Source organism: Plecotus auritus, assembly GCF_963455305.1.
Source record: "Plecotus auritus genome assembly, chromosome: 8".
NCBI lineage: Eukaryota > Metazoa > Chordata > Mammalia > Chiroptera > Vespertilionidae > Plecotus > Plecotus auritus.
Genome location: NC_137782.1, coordinates 49,342,982 through 49,362,632, shown reverse-complemented (window position 1 = coordinate 49,362,632; position 19,651 = coordinate 49,342,982). Strand labels below are relative to the sequence as shown.

Sequence of the window (19,651 nt, the reverse complement as noted above, 5' to 3'; positions counted from 1 at the left end):
ATCAGAGGGGATATCAAGGATATCAGAATCTGCAGCCATTATAAGCCTTAGGGAAGAGGGATTCAGTGGGACCCTTTTCCCCCCTCCCTACCTGGGAGTCCATTCTGTGGGATTCTTTCCCTCTTCCCATGTGGGAGTCTGTATTTATTCTTCAATAAATCACCACTTTTGCTATACCACTTTCTGTCCATGGGTTCATTCTTTGATTCTGGCCGACAAAGAATCCGGGTTCCAGTCCAAAAATTCCATATCGCTTTTAGTAATCTCCTGCCATATTCAATACCTGCCATATTTCATTGAAAAATAGCACACATTTTATTCCTGCTGAAAACCTTTTCTAAAATTTTTACACCGCCTCCACCCTAATATCACCACCTCCTCACTCTCCACTCCAAGAAAAAAACTGAGCATTGACGATGTTATATGTTCTCTATGATGTGTAACATTTGTTACTGGACTTTTCTATACAAAATAAGACAGAAGACTCAACTAGTGATTATCTAGACTCCCTTAATTTTGGATAATCATGGCCCTAATAAATGATTCAGTGAAAAGTATTTAGTGTCCTCTCACTCTCCAAAATGTATCTCACTGATGAGAGTTTAATTATAATTTTATTCCCAGAACCTATATTGTGTATAGCAGCTCAATATAATTTGTTGACTTGAAACCATGTGCAACAATATATTGGAAATAGTTTAAAGCAGTATTTCTCATTTAAAAATACACTTTCTGCTTACTCCCAAGGTGAGGTATAGGTACCAGCATCCATTCTAATGTCTGACGCTAAGTAGGTGCTCAAGTATAATAATTATAATTTAAATACCAAAATCCCATCAACAAAATATATTTCATCATCTATTTTAATAGATCTCAAAATAAACTGTAGCTATATTTTCTAGAAAAGAGGAAGGAAACAAAATAGCAAAGTTAAAATTTAGTTATATTTTTAAAATGCAAAATATGAGTCAGTTCAAAATAAAAAAAAAATAAAGCAAATAAATATTATTTGGAAAACACATTTTATTTAAAAATGTGCAAGAGTTAAAGTAACTATAGAGGCTGAAAAAGAAGCTGCCAAAATAAATATCAACAGGAGAAAAAACAATTATTAAAGTGTGGAACTGTATGCTGATACATTATGAAGGAAATAGAAGACAAAGGATCAGTCATTTATCTTATTCAAAATTAAATAGATTAGTATTAAGCAGTGACTATATGGAATGTGGATTGAGTTTCTCATTGTTCCTTTTCTCCACTACTTTCATATACTGTTCTTGTATGAATTACTCAAGCCCTGCTTTTTAATTATGACCTATGAAATCACCAGCTCTTTAACTTTATTTTCACTCTGCATTTTCCTCAACATTCAAAAATGTGTATTCAACTCCCTAATGTTTCATCATAGATGACGCCAGGTTCGTTAACTTGAACTAATAGGTACAAAGCTAACTGTACCACCATGCACCAAGTCACCTAAATCAGAAGGGACTTTTTAAGATGTCTCATTTATTGTTAAGATTTTTGCAATTTGTAGTCATCTTTTCTTCTTAAATATCTGTCCTCTTCTTTCCATATATTCATTTGATTATTTGTTTTACAGCCCTATCATCTCTAGTATCCATGTACTACAGGGCTACATTACTAATTCATTTTCAATCTCAACTCTTATATTACCACCGTTCTCCAAGGTGCAGCTAGAAATTTTCTCTCTAAAATTAAAATTATCTTCCTACTTCCTTGCATAAAATTCTTTAATGTGTAAACAATGTATGAAAAATTCTAAACTCACTGAGATATATACATTAACTTTCTCTTTTTTCCTCAAGTAATTGTCTTCAAACAAGCCAAATGTCTTCTCCTATGTCTTAAATTTATAGAACCTACTTCCTGATAATCCCATAAATTTCAAAAAAAATTTTCAGAATAATAGCTCAAGAATTAAGGAATATCCCAATCTAACTTTAAATATTTCTATTAGCTCCATTAACCTCCTTTTAGCTAAGGGTGACTTTCTTGATTGTGTTTTTACTTCTTTCTCCTTATTAATGATTTGTCTATTTTTTTCTGTCTTCTACTGATTACTGTATTAAAATATCTTGGTACTAGGGGGTTTCTGTTTATTTTTCTTGAATTTTCTGTAGTTTTTAATTTTTAAGGTGGCTGCTTTGTTAATTAGTACATGAACCTTCACATGTATTATAGATTCACTGTGGATTCTAGAGTTCCATGTTGAAATGGGCCCTTCTTATTTTCTTTCTGTGATCAGCATCTAAAACTGAAATTTATTCAACTGTCTAACTATATCACAAAAATTCAATTATGTTGAAATTAATCATGATATTTTCTAATTTTCCTTGACCCACATGTTATCTAAATATATCTATATATCTATATCTATATCTATATCTATATCTATATATATACATATACATATATATATATATATATATATATATATATATATATAAAAGCCTAAGCAACCATTACTACGTAATGACTGAAATGACCAGAACGACTGGTCACTATGATGTACCATGACCACCAGGGGGCAGATGCTCAACGCAGGAGTTGCCCCCTGGTGGTCAGAGCACTCCCACAGCAGGAGCACCACTCAGCCAGAAGCCAGGCTCACGGCTGGTGAGCACAGTGGCGGTGGAGGGAGCCTCTCCTGTCTCTGCAGCAGCACTAGGGAGCAGTGAGCCGAGCGATAAGGAGTGAGCAGGTGGGTGGTTAGGAACAACAGGTCCCAGATTGCAAGAGGGATGTCCAACTGCCAGATGTCTGACTGCAGGGATTGGGCCTAAACCAGCAGTCAGACATCCCCCAAGGGGTCCCAGATTGCAAGAGGGTGCAGGCCGGGTTAAGGGACAGCCCCCCCTCCCCATGTATGAATTTCATTCACAGGGCCTCTAGTATTCTATACTTTCTTTCCAAGTATTTGAAGATTTCCTAAATATTTTTTTATGTATTGATACCTAATTCAGTTACATTGTGAATACATAAGATATTATTTATATTATTTCAGTCCTTTTAGTATCCATTAAGATTTGTTTATGGCCATCACAGTTTCTCTCTATAAACTGTCCTATATGCATTTGAAAAGAATGTGCATTTGGCTGTTCTTAGCTGGAGTGTTTTATAAGTGGCAGTTCAAGTTGAATAATAGTATTGCTCAAGTCTTCCATAAAATTAGTAATGGTTTCTCTGCTTTTTTTTTTTTTTTTTCATTATTGAGTTTGGCATATTGGAATATCTGAGTATTATTGTGGAGTTGTATAAGTGTCTTTTCCATTTTGTTGGTTTTAGCTTCATCTATTTTGAAGTTCTGCTATAAGATGCATGTACATTTATAATTTATGCATTTGTCTAGCACCTAGGCTCTTTTATCACTATGACATATATCTGTGTTTCCTATATTTCTTGCCCTACAGTCTACTTTCATATTAATTTAGCACTTCCAGCCCTAAGATTCCTGTTGCTTGGTATCTCATTCCAACTCTTTACCTTCAGCCAATTTGTATCTTTGAACATGAAGAGTTTCTCAGGTAGTCAGTATATAGTGAGAATCTGCTTTTTTCACTCTGTATGAGTTACAAGTATGGAAGAGATAAGTAAGTCTAGGAAATATGGTAGAGCGAGAGAGAAATACTGTGTGTCCAAAAAATTGCAATTAAATTGCAGAGATTACATTACATTTAAAAATGTTTCTTGGATGAAATAATATTACATTTCAATTATACCCATACACTTCAATGAAGATATTTTACAAAATTAAATCTTGGGGGACTTAGAAAAAAGGAAAAACATGAGTGTTCAAACAAAGGTAGCTGGTGAGAGAAAATATCAAAACAAAACACCCAAGCCAGCAATTAAGGACAGGAAAACAAAATAACTAGTAGCCTTGCATATTTTGAGGAATTTAAATCCTAAACTTACTTCCCATTAAATTTCTCACACACAAAAATCCCTAGCTTAAAATATGTTTTCAGTATTAGTGTTACATACACATAAATTATTGATATCATTAGTACTATAAAAACTTGGGTAATTTGTTTTCTTGCATAACTGCCAGCCCTGGTTTCATCCTCTTGATTTGATATAATCTGATTAATGAATAGTCTTTGCGATTCACCAGCTGTACCAACGTTGTTATGTTTTGTTTAATGACCCACAAAATGAAAAAAAAATAACAGTACTCAATTCATGAGGTTGCTCCAAGGACAAAATATGAGTCAACAGATGCAGAAATCTAAGCTCTGTACTTACTCAGCACATGCCAAAGAAATGAGTAGCATCACCACCACCACCACCACCACCACCACCACCACCACCATCATCATCATCATCATCAATATCCATATGCTTCTAATCAGTTAATTTTTCCTCACTCTAAGTACATAGCATCTTTTTGAGTCCAAATCAGAGCTCAGTTATTTTCCCTTTGTGAATTAATATACAGAGGATCCAAGTAATGGATGAAACTTGGCTTTGTTTTTCTTTTACTGGTTTTCAAAGCTGGGGATCCTAAAGTAAACATTTCCAATTACAGCAGCTCTTTCCCAAGAGATAACAAAATTGGCATCATGCTTCTTCACAAGGTTCTAATAAACTGAAGCTGATAAAGACCATGGACTTCAGACAACCTCAGGATGTCAGACTCTTATTGCACTTAATTAAGACACTTTCCCATCCAGTGAACTAAGGGACTTATTTACCAAGCGTGTACACAAAGGACTAATTCTATCTTATCCCTAGTGCTATTTTTTAATAGTTAATTAGCCAAGTCATCATGAATTCCCCCTTTCTAGCACTTAGGAACTCTTAAGCTATCCCCTCAGTAATTATCCTATAAATTTTTTCTTTCTTTTTTTTAAGTTTTTTTCTTTGAAAGATTAATTTTAAAAATCGTTCTCAGACAGTTGCCTTTTTTTCATTTGAGGGAGTGCCATATGTGGTAAAGAAATTGCCCACTTTAGGGAGTGGAGTTTATAGTAATGAGTGATAAAGAATGATGGAGACAGCTAGGAGTTTTCAATGGTCTGAAATAGAGGCTTTGTCATGAAGGCGGCGGCCCAGCCGGCATCTTAGGCTCCCTGGTCGGTTCCCGAGGCTTTTAAGTCGCGATTGACACCAGCACGTTGACACCATGGCTTGAATCCCAACTGCGGCACAACCTGCAGAGAGACGTGGACCCTCGGAGCCTGTTTAGTACCGGAGCACGGGCTGTAGGAACAGACTCTCTGGAATGGACGGACCCTGCCCAAGCAACTTAGCTAATGCGCAGCAGCTGGACAATGTTCCTCATTAATATCTATCTGGCAGCGTAAACGTCATTTCACTCCGGTGGCAGGGACTCAGCTCTGAAATCTATATAGAAAAAGTACCCGGATCCAGTCTTTCAATGGCTTCGAGACCATCAGAAGTGCCTGCTCTTGAGCCTAGTGGGCCTCTAGGCAAGATGTCCCTGCCCATCGGGATGTGCCGCCGGGCATTCAGCTGTGATGATGCCCTGGAGGACCCTACGCCCATGACTCCTCCTCCATCGGACGTGGGCAGCATCCCCTGGAAGCCAGTGATTCCAGAGCGCAAGTATTAGCACCTCGCCACGGTGGAGGAAGGAGAGGCCATGTCTCCTCCCCTGCCATGACCCTGTCATCGGCCACTGACAACATGGACAAGGTCCCAGGGGTGAAGGCTGAAGCCACCCGTGTCATCATGAGTTCTCTGATCACAAAACAGACCCAGGAGAGCATTCAGCGTTTTGAGCAACAGGCTGAGAGATGCTGGCTACACACCTCACAAGGGCCTTACCACCGAGGAGTCCAAGTACCTTCGAGTGGCAGAAGCACTCCACAAACTAAAACTACAGAGTGGAGAGAGAACCGGGAAGAGAAGCAGCGGCCTCCGCCCAGTCCACCCCCAGCAGCACCCCCCCTCTTCCCCTAAGCAGAAGCCGAGAGGCTGGTTCTCTTCTCGTCCACAGCCTTACCTGGCCCACATTTTAGCACCACGGATTCCGGAAGCGGGGATAAAGACAGAAACTCGGCAGATAAATGGAGCCTCTTTGGACCAAGATCCCTCCAGAAGTCTGATTCGGCAGGCTTTGCCACCCAGCCCTACAGAGGAGCCCAGAAGCCTTCTCCAGTGGAAGTGATGCGCATGCAGGCCACCCGCATGGCCGAAGATCCAGCAGCCTTCAAGCCGCCCAAGATGGACCTCCCAGGGCTGGAAGGGAAGAAACAACCGCCTCGGACCCATCATCTCAAACCCCGGGACTTGAATGTGCTCACATCCACCGGCTTCTAGAGCTTTCTCTTCCAATGACTGAATGGAGTGTCATGTGCTCACTTCCTTATTACCCTGGCTCTGACATAGGAATGGTTTGGTTATTTTTGTTTTTAAACCTTAACCTGAGGCTAGAACTGGAGACATAATTGGTTTTTGAGAAACATTCGTGCAAAGCCTGTCCTTGTGTGGAAGAAGCCATTGTGCATTGCTTTAATTTAGTTAGACTAAATACTCTCAGCGGTGATGTATGGGGGCCTGAGCACCTGTTTTTGCATTATTTAGCCTAGACAAGAACTCGATCCTTGCTTACGAGGTAGATAATGCTTACGTTGTTCCCAAACCAAGACTTTTGATTCCTTTGAAGACCAGGGTCAGCGAGGGCATGGGTAAGTCAGGGAGTAGGGGTGCTCACTGACTAGTCTCTGGCCTTCTTGACGGCTGGAGCTGTGTGCTCCATCCTTGTTGGTGTGGGGACCTACGATCCGTTTGAGATCTGGGCATGAAGAAAAGCCAGACTTGGCAGGGACCCTTCTCCTGCGTGGAGACGGAGCCCCCACTATAGCTTTCAGGCAGAGCCAGTCCTTACTGTGATGCCTCCCGGCAGTTCTGCCGCGCAGGGCTTCTCTTCACCTGTCAACAAACACAAGTCTTGCATATCCTCTGCTGCACTTTAAAGTGAGAGATTAAGTTAACTCCAATTTGGTAGAAAAGTTTCTAAGGGAGAAAATTCAGCTTACTGCTTTGGTATAGATTAATGGATGTTAAAGTTTTTAAAAATAAAGATGGTGGTAACTAGATGTAGATTCTAGTCCAGACATTCACATGAAACAGGTGTCATCAGGATGTGCAACTTCTTCTAAGAGCCACATGGAAGGATGAAAAAAGGTTCTATAGGCAACCATTGCCCCCAGCGAGCCTCAGGCCTGTGTAAGCACAGGGTTTATGGGGACAAGCACCTGTTCATTCTCCTCACCGCGGGCGTGTTCGGTCCTCGTCCTGAACACTGTCTCAGATCCCTGCTGTGCTTGCTTTGGAAGGGTCGTGTCTATATAGGGAGCTGGGTTGAGCCTTCCACAGAGAGGCCCTGGCATCTCAAAGGATGAGAACAATTAATTTATTGTGTCTTCTGTTAAGCTCATATCTCTTACTTGTTTTGACAATAAAATTCCTTACTACTTTCTCAAAAAAAAAAAAAATGATCTGAAATATATCACCCTGTGCCTGAGAGAGTGTTCTTGGTGGTTCTCTATATTTGTTTGGCTACATAAAGCAGAAAGAGGCTGTAATCAGTGGAACCTAAGTCGGGGTCAGGAATCAGAAGCTCTAATGTGGAAAATAAGCCTTCTGCAAAAATTTCATGAATATAAAAAATATTTGCTCTTTTTTTATAATTTGCCTAATGTTAAACTTATTGGTATATAGATATAATCACTTTACATTCAAATATTATTTATATGAACTAATAAATAAATTTGAAAATGTATGTATATGATGAATTTGATTTTTCAAATCATTTAAAACTGGTTGCACGCTTAATAAATAAAGCTTTTCACAAGTCCAGCTCTTCTCAAGTGACAGATTCTCTTAAATGTTTTAAATTCTTTTAAAATTAGACACACTGCCCTAACCGGTTTGACTCAGTAGAGCGTTGTCCTGCAGACTCAAGTGTCCCAGGTTCGATTCCAGGCAAGAGCAGTACCTTGGTTGTGGGCACATCCCCAGTAGGGGGTGTGCAGGAGGCAGCTGATTGATGTTTCTCTCTCATTGATGTTTCTAACTCTCTATCCTTCTCCCTTCCACTCTGTAAAAAATCAATAAAATATATTTAAAAATAAAAAAATAAAATTAGACTCACTTAGCCTTCTCCCAAATCCAATAATAACAATTTATGTGTCAAATACAGTGTTGTTACAATGATTTTCCTTTTTATTTAATTGTTTAGCTTTATTTTTCTATTCTCAGTTCCAATTTCAACACCTCTGAATATAAGTTTCAATATCCATCCAGTTTATTGTGTCATATCAGGAGTCAATCCTTTGAGATTATTTCTATTCTCATTTGAAATGATTATTCTCTTAAATAATTTGTAGATGTTATGTCTGATTTATAGAGAAAAATATCCAATATCTGACTTTAATAGAATTCAGTGATAAACTGTGTATTTAAATCTAAAGATCTAGTTAGAAGAATTATCCTTCTAAAGTACATATAAGTCATCTAAGTGCCTGAATGTATAATTTCACTGGTAAGTCTTATTTTGTTTCTTTATATTGAATGGTTTACCAGCCTTTCCTTTCTGTTGTTGTTTATGCACCAGCAGAATCATGATTATTAAGAGAGTGAAGGATGAGTCTAGATAAATATCTTTGTTGTATCACTGAGAGGATGATGTTGGCATGCCCATTGCCACGTGGGTGAAGTGGTACTTTTGATCTGATGGGGGACAGAAATATAAAAGCAGAGGAGGTAACGTGGATATTTCCTCAAGTCACTGGGAGGGCTGGAATAGAAGTCTTCTACCACTGAAATTTTCTTTGCTCTACTGGGGAATCCTAATTGAAGTGGGGAATCTCATAGCCAGAGGTACCATGACTTGAATGTCCCAACAGAAACTACCAGTACTATCAGAAATTATCCCAAGTAACACAGTTCAAAACTAGTGCCTGATTAAAAAGAAGAAGAAGCAATGTATGAAGGAACAAATAAATAAGTACATAAGCAAAATGCATGAACACATATCTAAAATGTCCTATATTTCAGTGATTCTCCCCCCAAGTTTCCTCCCAGATATCCAGAGCACATAGCTAAGAAATACATCTCCTGCCCTGGCCGTTGTGGCTCAGTTAGTTGGGGCATCATCCTGTACAACTAAAGGTGGCAGGTTTGATTCCCAGTCAGGCCACATACCCAGGTTGCATGTTCAATCCCTGGTTGGAGTGCATACAGGAGACAACCTGTTTCTCTCTCAGATGAATCTTTCTCTGTCTCTCTTTCTCCCCACCCCCTCTCTCTAAAATCAATAAGCATGTCCTCAGGTGAGGATTTGATAAAGAAAGAAAGAAATACATCTCAGTGTGTTGCTTTTGCGTGGTGCTGAATGTTGGAGCCTGCTGCCCTCGCCCCCAGATAGGAATGGCCACACATACATTTCATGGAAGATATTATCTAAATGCAATGAGTATAAAAAACAGATGGACATTTCCACGGCAGCCTTCACACAGGAGCATCTCTCCCCCTGCGAAGGATGTTATTAGTGAAAGATAAAGAAATGGAAATAAAATAACCCTGGCAGCTCTCAGTATGAGGTTGTGTGGCACTTGCAGCTGAACCAAGGTGTTTCTAAGGTCAAACAGATACTTTCACAAAAAGCCCATGCCAGATGAGATCATTCTGTGTCCACACTAGAGTGAGATAAAACAAGACAATTTGAACTAGAAAAAAAAAACACAAAAAAAGAAATTCATTTCCTATAATGATCAAATACTGAATTTAACATCCCCTTCATTTCAGATAAAAGCTAATTATAGATCATTGCACAGGTGAAGGTAGATGCAGGTCATTGCAGAAGTGTAGAGAACATAAGCCAGTCACCAAGAAAGAAACACAAAGGAGAGAAAAATCCCAGTCCCTGTTACTTAATTTTGAGAATGAAAAAATGGTATGATAAAAAGAAATACACAACAAAGAATTGTGAATATATTACCAGAGCTATAATTACATGAAAAGAAAAGAAAATTCTATGTTAAAAAAAAGCAATAATGGTACAATAAATAAAAAATATGTATTCTACAAACCAGATCATATACTACTACATAACTCTTTTGGATCATTCAGGATCATTTAGTTCATCGAATCATTTAAATGACAATGGATTTAAATACATTGGACTAGGAAAACAATGAAAATGTGCACTTAGTGCTATCCATTTCTGAATTCTAGCTGCTGAGACAGAAATAGGTTTAAAATATGTGAATTATCCACATTAATGTGAGGTAACACTTCCTACAGCTTACTGGAATGCTAAACTTTTACAGTGTGAAGCTTGGTTTTTCTCTCAAATGCGATGTTTTAAAAATCACAGTAACTGTTAAATATGAATCCTCATATATATATGACATTTCCACAGATTACTGTGTTTATAATTTTAAATTTGAGCTGCTGCCAATGAAAATATTTCAGTTCAATTTACACGTCGATAGTGGCAGCTTTTACGTTCTCACCCCTGGCTTTCTTGTGGCAATCATAACTCTCAGTGTGAAGAAGTGTACTTCTCTGCTTTTTCCTGAACAGCAGGAAAACTCATGTGTTTTCTTTTGAAAAAGGCATCATCATACTTCTGAGGCACGCATCTACTTGTGGCTCAAGTTCCGAGATATAAAAAGTAAATCTACATAGTAGCTACTCCCCACCCCTTCATCTATATGTTTGCTTTCCATGGTTTCAGTTACTCCTGGTCAACCATGGTCCAAAATATTAAATGAAAAATTCCAGAACTGAATAAGCTATAAGTTTTAAGTGGGCTAATATCATTAACTGGCAAACTATGCCCATTTACTGCTTAATTTGGTTAATAACACACAGAATTATGAGCCAAATGTTTTGTCAGAGCATTGGTTGGATGACATTTTTTGTATTATCATATAAAATAATAATTTTACTGAACTAAAAGTGTTGGTTAAATGGTAGCTTGAAAAGAATCTTAAAGGAGTAACTATTTCAGCTAATGGAAGGTTAAATGAGATAAATACTAATCCTTGCCTAATTGAAGATTTCGTTATTGTACATTGTGGACCTTTGGCAACATACATTTATCATCTGATTCCTAACCAAGCAAACCTCACACTAAGCTCTATGTAAGCAGCACATGGAAAATATCTTCCAGAAAAAATATCATAAATTTCATTACACAGATATGTTTATATCTCTACCCATTGAATGAAACAAGAAAGCCAATAAAAAGAAGCTTAGTTTCCAAGAATGACTAATTTGAAATGAATTTCACAAGGACAGTTACGAATTAAATCTATTTCCTTTTTGTTGTCTTAAAAGACTACAAGGAAAATATTTTTGTTTTTCTCAGTGGAAAGAGCTTTCTTCACTTTGACTTAAATAGAAGTATTTAATGTGTCACACCATGTGATCATCCATGTTCAGATATTCCAGCAGGGATTAATAAAGGAATATTGCTCCTTAACCAGAGCTCTGTCTGAAATGCATGAAGACACACTGACAGTAATATTAATGTCCTCCAGTAAAAGATAAAATTTAGATTTTATTCTAATAAAAAATAAGAAGAAAATGTAGGAACAGATTCCTTGCACACATAGTCCAACAATGCTCAAACAACCTAAAATATTTTAAAAAAAAATATTTGCTGTGTACAACTACAGAAAAAGTATCAGAAATATCTCATAGAGAGATATTTTAAGGTCATATATGACAGCAATTAACAGACACTAAAATAAATTTCAGAGAATTATGAAATATAATCTTAGTTTTAAAAATCTATAAAGGCTAGCCCAGGAGGCCTGTTGAATGGGGAAACTGATCCTGAGACACTTCCTACAAATAAATTCCTGTAAAGAAAACTCTAAGGATCAAAAGATAGGACAAGAAATAGAAGTCTAACTTACAAATTTCTTTTTAAATGGATGTAAGGAGAAAGAAATTGATGAGAATTTTCAGTATCAAAGGAGACATGATTTCATCCAGAAGGCAAAAGTTGTCCTGATTAAGATAAATGTAATGTACAACTAAACACATTTTATTTATACTGCAAGCACTGGAGGCAAAGCTTTAAAAGCCCAAAAGTCACCAGAAGAGAAGGAATACAATTACAAAGTCAAGACAATTAGAAAAATAGTTTTCTCATAAGGAAATATTAAAGCCAGAAGATGTTCGTGTAATATCTTCAAAGTGATGAGATAAATTAAAAATCTTCTTTGCAGTGCATGTCCAGAAAAACTCTTTCAAGTCTAAGAAGAACAAAAAGTGTGTTTAATTCCAATAGACACACACTAGCAGGGGTCCTCAAACTACGGCCTGCGGGCCACATGCGGCCCGCCGAGGACATTTATCCGGCCCACCGGGTGCCGCTGCCTCGTCCCGGGCCCGCAGTGCGCATAAGAATTTGTTCATAGTTTTTTTTTTAAACTATAGTCCGGCCCTCCAACGGTCTGAGGGACAGTGAACTGGCCCCCTGTTTAAAAAGTTTGAGGACCCCTGCAACGAATATAATGCAGGGAAATTGGGGAAATAATTGTAGAAGGAAATTCTGAACATCAAGTATGAAAATAATTCTAAAGCAAGTAATTAGGACTATAATTTTAAAGACTTATGATAGAATCTGTTTTAAATTAAATAAAAGAGAGTCATCTAAGTGACTAGAGGCTGGCATTTGAATCACCCAGGAAGGTATAAAAAGATCTTCTGACCTGATCGAGAACTGGTAGTAAGTCCTAAACTGCTTGTTTGAAATTATATTATGTTCTTTCGAGGTCTGGTAAGATTACCACACAATAGGAGGGTGTAAAGGTTTTAGCAAGTAGAATTGGCAAATCCTAATATTATGTGAAAATAGGAATCCTTTGAAAGTGCAAAATTATTGAATGATGCTGTGCACATAGTAGCCTTTTGTAAATGCTAACTATCACCACTATCACCCTCATCATTTTCATCAATAATCTTTCATTCTTTTGGATAATGCAGAGAAGCAAGTAGAGAATCCAAATAAAGTCAATGCCAAACATGGGGTAAAAGCTATAAAATTATATAGGACCAATGGATAAATAGTAAAGCTTCAAGGAAATAAAAAAATCCTCAAATACAAACCGGTATATGGGGTCAAAAAGTGGGAGAATCTGTGCATTCTTGAGTCTTCTACTGGTTAGGATAGCTGACGTGATGGTCTTTTTTTGTGTGTCAATCAGACTGGCTTTGGGGTGCCCAGATTAAATGTTATTTCTGAGGGTGTCTGTGAGCATTTTTCTGGATGAGATTAACAATGGGCTCAGTGGACTCAGTAAAGCACATTGCCCTCCCCAATGCAGGTGCGCTTCGTCCAATCTGTTGAGAGCCTGAATACAGCAAAATATGGAAGAAGGAGAAATCCACTCTTTTTTCCTGCCTCAGTGGTTGAGCTGGGACATCTGATTTCATCTTCTCCAGCCCTTACACTGGGATTTACATCATTGATTCCCCTGGTTCTCAGGATTTAGTACTCCAACTGAGTTATACCACTGGCTCTCTTGGGTCTCCAACTTGCAGATGGCAGATCGTGGGACTTCTCAGTCCCAGTAATCTTGTGAGAAATTCCTCACAATAAATCACCTTTTGTGTATTTGGTACATAGAGTGGATCTATTTCTCTGGAGAACCATAGATCACATTTTCTTAATGTAAGTCACAGTTTTCCACTCTAATATTTTCAGTTGGGGGCCAAACAAAATATTGTATGGATGTTTCATTACAGGTAGAAATAGTTATATATGCTTGTACACATACATGCATTTTTTTTGTTTAGGTCTTAATCATACAAAAAAGGACATCCTGTAGAGCAGAACAGAAATAATTCTTTGCCTTTTGAGATGATTGAAATCAATTTATTGACTACAATATAAAACTCTATAGGTTTAAAATCTTGGTGAAAATTCTATTTAAGAAACATTTTTAAAGGCTGAGAAAAAGTTTATAGGCATCATAGCACTATATCTTGGTAGTAATGAATCCTATTACATTTATGACTATGTTATCATATCAGTTAATGCATTTTCTGTGCAATGATGCAGTTTTACCGCCTACATCTATCAGTACAATGAATCATTTCTCAAGGCCTCTGCATGAATACTAAATAAATCAAAAGAAAATATGCAGAATCAAAATGTGAAGGATAACTATGTTAACTGTAGTTTGCCTAATACTGCTGTTCAACCCTTTTATTTTGACAACTACATTTTCTTACATTGTAATATGCAAACACCCATCTTTTCTAAATAGAACTTATTTTTATTCCAATCAGTCCTAATTTATCAATTGAAATAATCTAATAGGAATTGAACATTCTTAGAGGAAAGCAGGAAATAGGATTTACATAATCCTGCTATGCACATTGTGTTACTGTTTGAATTCTTTCACAACTATTACTTTCCATACAGTTCTGTGCCTTGTCAACTAGTATGTTGCTGGCATCAATTTTTCCTATCAAAATTTCTCTTCTGCATTCAGTTTTCTTTTTGGCAGTATCATTATGATACCTGCTGATGTCAAAATGTCATTTCCATTTATCCCAGAAACATAAAGACAATAAAGTGTGAAGAAAATATTATTTTCATGGGAGAATTTCCAGGTGATATTATCTCACAGATGCTTTTCCAGAATAATGTTTTTTCCTGTATATTATTCTCCCCAAAATTTTTCAATGAACTGCTGATTTTAAAATCCTAAACATTTAACAAACAACTTGAAAACAAATCTCACCTTGCATCCTTCTGGCTAAAGTGTTCATTACAAATGTCCTGTGATTTTTTAAATACTTCAACTAGTATTTCTTGTAATAAATACACTGAAATAGAATAGCTACAGTGAAAACTATCATCTTTGTGACCATAGAATTTGTTACTGAAATAACCTGAATAATTTTATTAGACTTTAATTCATCTATCATTTATGTCTTACTTGTTCATCTTAATTATTTCAAAAGCAAAATAATAATAAAATGAGTCAATATATTTCTTATGGTGCTATATTATTGAATCAAAATTGGAGACATTTGCTCAGCAATGACTCTACTAAGAGATTTTTCATGCATCTACAATCTTAATTCTCACACAAACCTGTGAACTGGAAGCAATTACCATTTCAATTCTCAAGATGAGAAAATGCACAGAGAAGTCTGTTGTACAAGTTTACACACATAATAAATGTTGGGGGTAGAGGAAGGGCAGATTTACTCCTACATGGTTGACAATGCTGTTTTCTTAACCCTCACCTCCTCTTGGTTCCTGTAAAAAGACTCCATAAAATTATAGGATCTTTTTTACTCTGATTCTGTGGTCTTTTTCATTTATTAAAATGTTTTCCTTTAAGATAACGAAGGTACCCTAACAGCCTATAATTGCAAAGATATTTCAATCAGATTTTAGGACAATGGTAAACAGAAGCAAATATAAGTTTAAAAAAAAAGCTTTAGGGGAGAAACGAAGATGGCGGCATAGGTAAACACCTGAAATTGCTGCCTTGCATAACCACTTCAAAACTACAACTAAAAGACAAAACGGACATCATCCAGAACCACAGGAAGGCTGGCTGAGTGGAAATTCTACAACTAGAAGGAAAGAGAAAAGCACACTGAGACTCAAAGGAGGTGCGGAAGTAAACTGCAGAGGTATGGAGGCGCATACACGGAAAGGGCTGGCAACTAAGTTCGCGGCTGTCTTTTTCAATTGGGAGGGAGACACAAGCTCCCGACTGCTCTGAACTCCAGTTCCAGGTGAGACTCTGGGGACTCAGACTCATACGGGGAGAAATTGGACTATCTGGCATCGGGCAGAACTTGAGGGTGGCTTTCTATCAGAGGTGCTTGCAGCGATTACCAAGGGACACTGAGACCCAGGGGCCTCTTAGGGCAGGGCTGAGGATCAGCTATTGCTATTTGCTCCACCCTGAGACCCTGCCCCAGCCAAACTGTGCGCAGAGGCTTTTGCATATGAATGGCTTGGTCCTTTGAAATCTAAACTTACCTAACAAACTGCAGCTGAGTCAGAGAGACCCAGAACATCCAAAAGAAGGCCCAAGGCCCCACAGCAGCTTGCATTGCTTCACAGCTGGGCCTCATCTGGGAAAATCCAAACCCCAAACAAAGAAGAGGAATCTGCAGATCTCTCCATAGCTCCTGCTGGGTGGCCTCAGACAGAGGCTAAATTAGCACCTCCTTGAAGATCCAAGAGCCAGTTTACCCAGTAGTCAGAGTGGGACCATACAGATTACAACTCCTCAGATTCATAAGGGACACACTCAGGGGGCAGACTCAGTGAGCACCAAAGGCCCACTGAAGCAAGTCTTGCCTCATAAGGGTGTCTCCAGCACAGAAGTTCTCCCATCGTAGACACAGCTGATCCTCACAGCCAATTGGCCTGGAGGTCAATTCCCCCCAGTGATACCAACAACAATCAAGGCTTAACTACAACAAGATTGTGCACACAGCCCACAAAGGGGTGCACCAAGAGTGTCCCCCTCAGGTAACTGGGGAGGCTGAGCCACTGGGCCTTATAGGACACCTAGCACACAAAGCCACTCTATTAACTCAGGGAAGCAGCCAAAATGCAGAGACAAAAAGCAGGTCACAAATGAAAGAAATGGAGGAAAGCAAACTACTGGATATAGAGTTCAAAACCACGTTTATAAGGTTTTTCAAGAATTTTCTAGAAAAGGCAGATAAATTTAGTGAGACCCTTGAGGATATGAAAAAGAACCAACTAGAAATTAAACATACACTGACTGAAATAAAAAAATAATATACAGAGACCCTTGAGGATATGAAAAAGGACCAACTAGAAATTAAACATGCACTGACTGAAATAAAAAAATAATATACAGAGATCCAACAGCAGACTAGAGGATTGCAAGAATCTAGTCAAAGATTTGAAGAAGCAAAAAACACCCAACTGGAAAAGCAAAAAGAATCCAAAAATATGAAGATAGTATAAGAAGCCTCTGGGACAACTTCAAGCGTACCAACATCCGAATTATGGGGGTGCCAGAAGAGAGAGAGCAAGATACTTAAAACCTATTTGAAGAAATATTGACAGAAAACTTCCTCCACCTGGTGAAAGAAATAGACTTACAAGTCCAGGAAGTGCACAGAACTCCAAACAAAAGGAATACAAAGAGGACCACACCAAGACACATCATAATTAAAATGCCAAGAGCAAAAGACAAAGAGAGAATCATAAAAGCAGCAAGAGAAAAACAGTTAGTTACCTACAAGGGAGCACCCATATGATGGTCAGCTGATTTCTCAACAGAAACTATGCAGGCCAGATGGGAGTGGCAAGAAATATTCAAAGTTATGAATAGCAAGAACCTACAACCAAGATTACTCTACTCAGAAAAACTATCATTCAAAATTAAAGATCAGATAAAGAGCTTCAGAGATAAGAAAAAGCTAAAGGAGTTCATCACCACCAAACCAGTATTATATGAAATGCTGAAAGGTATTCTTCAAGAAGGGGAAGAATAAGAAAAAGGTAAAGATAAAAATTATGAACAACAAATACATATCTATCAACAAGTGAGTCTAAAAATCAAGTGAATAAAAAATCTGATGAACAGAATAAACTGGTGAATATAATAGAATCAGGGGCATAGAAAGGGAGTGGACTGACAATCCTCAGGTGGAAAGGGGTGTGGGGGGTGTGGGAAGAGACTGGACAAAAATCATACACCTATGGGTGAGGACAGTGCAGGGGGCAGTAAGGGCAGAGGGTGGGGTGGGAACCTGTGGAGGGGAGCAAGTGTGGGGGGGAGAGGAACAACTATAATAATCTGGACAATAAAGATTTATTTAAAAAATAAAAATAAAAAAAACTTTGAGAAAATTTATCAAATACTAGTTTAAGTCACATTTCATTTGTTAAAAAAATCTTTATTTTTTTGGTATTTACATAACTCCTTGCCTTGGAATATTTCTTGGTTGATTGCAGTGAGAATTAGTTACAGTTATTATCTGTGTCTCATGAACCTTGATCCTATATGAATCCCCCCCCTCGCCTGTAATCCCTGGAAACCATCCATCTTTTTTAGAAAAATGTGTAGAGATTTCCCATATACCACGGCTCACACATATTTGTCTTCTAGATTATCAAACCAATCAATTTTAACTATGATGAAAAGTAAAATGATATAGGAAATGTACTATTTAATGAGTTCATAGAGTTCTTGATTCAACTTTCTTTTTTTATAAATGAATATTACTTTTTGCCAGATTTGTTTAGGATACAGTGGAGTTTAATATCAAAAAGAAAAGAAAGTAGTAGATGAATGGTCCTTGTGAAGTTAAATAAAATCATGTATTAATGATTGTTGTAAAGTGAGTCATATATAGTACATAATTATACATGCATTTACATATATATTATATTAATCTAAATATAATTAATGCACAATAAGATTAAATATATACACAGAAGAATATGCTGGGTTTCAAAAAAGACTTTGTAAGTGGAAGAATACATATATTTTAAATAGATTAAGTATTATATTTTTTATTTTTTATTGAATTTATTGGGGTTATATTAGTAAAATTATACAGATTTCAGATATACAATTGTATAAAACATTATCTGTACATTGTATTGTACATTCACCTCCCAGGTCAAGTCTCCTTTCATCACCATTTATCCCCAGTAGACCTTCTGAAAATATGAATCTTCAGTTTCCAATAATCTTTTGGCAGAATTATGAATTATAATTATGAATTATAATTAAATTAGTCTCCTATGGGTCTGAAAAGATGTTAAAGAAATTATAAAGCATCACCTTAACTCTATTACATATTTTACTTGATGACAGATCATTTCTTTTTTGGAATTAAAAGTAGAGAATTACCCATATGCCTTCTTGAAAAGAGGCCAACATGCTGCTAGACTCTTATGAGACACAGATGATTGAGAATGTGCCCCAAGCATTGTTTCATAATTGAGAATGATGAAAATGAAGAGATGCTGTTTTCCAACATATTTTCACAAACTTTTAACTATTTTACCTTTGAGAGAGAAATGGCATATGATATCATCATACTTTTTGCCTGGATGAAATAAGATGCTGCTGTCTAATAATTACAAGGGTGTTTTTTATGCTTTTTTCTCATAAGACACTCTGTGAGTCACTGCATTGTTTTACCATAGTGGAGGATGTATGTGAATATTGACCTTCTTTCCTCCTTCCCTATCTACACTAATGAAAGAGAAACATGCAAATTGACCGTCCCTCTGCTATTCCCACCAGCCAATCAGGAGCAAGTATGCAAATTAACCCAACAAAGATGTCGGTTAATTTGCATATGCAGGCGCAGAGTGAAGCCTGAAGACAGCATAGAATGAAGCCAAGTGCTGCAGAAGGGAGCAAAGCAGTGGTGAAGGGAGTGAGGCAGCAGAGATGGGAGGGAGCAAGGCAGCAGAGATGGCAGGGAGCGAGGCAGCGTTGAAGGGAGCGAGGAAGCGGAGAAGGCAGGGAGTGAGACAGCAGAGAAGGGAGGGAGTGAGGCAGCGAAGACGGGAGGGAGTGAGGCAGCGGAGAAGGGAGTGAGGCAGCAGTGATGGGAGGGAGCGAGGCAGCGGAGAAGGGAGCCAAGCCCACGGGCTTTG

General features: G+C 37.6%; 1 pseudogene across 1 annotated transcript; it reads left to right on the top strand.

Annotated features, from left to right (window-relative positions):
* The first annotated feature begins 5,239 nt into the window (after nucleotides 1–5,239).
* Nucleotides 5,240–6,309, top strand: LOC308255716 (putative monooxygenase p33MONOX; annotated as a pseudogene). The gene has a single exon. The product of its transcript is annotated as a putative monooxygenase p33MONOX (transcript).
* Nucleotides 6,310–19,651: the final 13,342 nt, after the last annotated feature.